Below are 2,361 nucleotides of genomic sequence, written 5' to 3'. Positions count from 1 at the left end.
AGCCCTGCCACGGGTGCTTGAGACGGCCAGAGGGTGACCTCCCTGGGCACACAGATCTTTAGGAGGTTTGATCTTTAGGATCTTTGCTGGTTAGAGCCTTTCTCTTTGTTAAATTGCCTTCATCTTGACCCGTGAGTGGTTTTTCCACCTTATTTTCTCCTCCCACCCCATCCCATTCCCTCTCCTGCTGAGAAGGGGAGGGATAGAGCAGTTTGGTGGGCACCTGGCATCCAACCAAGGTCAGCTCACCACAGGAGTGCAATCTTCATTCCTTGCTTTATTTGTGCTGTGACTGCTTTGAGCTAGTTACCTTTAATTACTGTCTCTGCTGAGGCTGGTTGAGTCTTTTCCAGTGAATGGTTTGGAGGTCCTTGCTCCCAAAGAATGAAATCACTTACCATCGCTTATCTTTTAAATCAGAGTTTATATTTAGCTGGTGCCTTCCATCCAGGCTGCCTCTCCACACCTGCACAGAGGAGAGCCCTGCAGCCCTGCTGTTCACAGGAGGATTGCAGTGCTCTCCCCAGCCCTGCTGTCCCAGCTGAGATGTGATCTCCAGGAGGACATCAGGCCCCACGCTGCTTGCCTTGATGTCGAGCTCAGTTTTGGCAATTCCTTCACTTTGATCATCATTATAGAGTGGAAAAGTCCTCTGAGCATGTACAAAGACATTAAAGCTCACACAGCCACCACACAGAGGAGAGAGCAGCTGAGTCCCCTGACTGTGTGACAGCAGCTCTGCCTCTCTTTCCTGGGGGTGGGAGCAGAGCTCAGTGAGGGGACCAAGCATCTGCTCTGGATCCCAAGGGGTTTGAGACTTCTGAATGTGAGTGTTGTAAACCAGGAGATGGGATGGTTTGTCCTGAGATAGCTTGTGTTTAATGCAGGCTGAAGGGAGCTGGGAGCAGCCTCAGCATTCCCCAGCCTGTTGTTTCCCTTTACACACAGCCCCAGGAGCAGAAACTGCTGCAAGGATTTCCTTCAGCGAGCACTGGCTGCACCAGCAAGAGCTGTGCTCTCACCAGCCCTGCAGAAATGGGGCAGTGGGCAGGGAAACTGTCCTTCCACTCATCCCACCTCACTGATCATGGCTTTGGGATAATTGTCTGAGGAGATTTTGGAGGACACAGTGCTTTAAACACCATGGGATCCCTTTGGTGCAGTGACCCACACCCAGCAGCCAAACCCAGCTGTGTGGTGCCCCTTGGAGCTGGGGGCGTCTGGTGCAGAAACCCACTGAGGTTCCCCTGATGGGGAGACCCCTAAAAGGTTCTGTGTCAGCATTGAGAGATGAACAGACGTTTGGCTTTTTCAGTCTTCAGGTTGTTGTTTATTTTTCTCTTATCAACAGTTCAGCACGATGTCTGCACACCAGACTTAGCACACAAAGAGAAAGGCACCAAAAGTCACAAGGCACACAGGTTCAAGGCGTTTTAAAACTATTTTGTCCAATTAACTCTTAGAATGAATTTTATTTCTACCAATATCTAATTATTTGTCTGTTCACACAACATGTGCATTGGGGCTCTTTCCAGCCAATCCCCCTGTGCCACCAACACTGCAGAAATTGGAGCAGATGAAGAACAAGAAGGAGATCAGACAACACCCAAAATCCTCCATCTTGTCTCCTATCTACCTCCAAACTAAAAACCAGAAACTCAAAAGTTTTTCACCCTGTGATAAGCTATATGTTCTGGTTTGAAAGCAGTGAGAGACTCCAAGTGAGAAATACAATTTATTGGGAAAGGAAAAACCAAAATACATGCAACAATACAAAAGAAAAAACACTGACAAAAGTCAGAATACAACCTGATACCCTGCAGGTCAGGGTGTTGGTAACAGTCCTGTTGGATTGGTGGCTGCAGTCTTCCTGGGGTGGCAGATGTGGTTCTGTTGGAACAGGGATCCTGTGGAAAAGGGTGTAGTCTTCCTCTGACCATCCAGTGGAAAAGATGGCCATTCCTCTGGGAATCCCATGGAAAGGCTGCCTGCTCCATCCCAAACCCCAGATTATATCCAGGTGGGGATGCTGAGCTCCTCCTCCTGGGTGGAGCATCTCACAATGGGCTGATATTGTTCTGTGGTATCCATTAAACAGAAATGGCTTTTGGAGGGAGTTATCTCTGAGTCATGGAAAGGCATTGATGGGCCCATTTACAGGAGATAAGGGAAAAAACCATGCCCCTTCTGGTTTCAGCAGCTCTTGAGGATGGGAATAGAATACATCTTTATATTCTAACCTAGGACACTACCACAATCTATTTCACACACTTGTAGATTCCAGCTCATCCCAAAGCCTTGGAAGCGTTCTCCATGGGTGAAGGTTGAAAGCAGTGTTCTCCTGGGGGTCAGGGCATCTCA

The sequence above is a fragment of the Geospiza fortis genome, unplaced genomic scaffold (assembly GCF_000277835.1).
Source record: "Geospiza fortis unplaced genomic scaffold, GeoFor_1.0 scaffold157, whole genome shotgun sequence".
NCBI lineage: Eukaryota > Metazoa > Chordata > Aves > Passeriformes > Thraupidae > Geospiza > Geospiza fortis.
Note: the sequence above shows the minus strand (reverse complement) of the source record.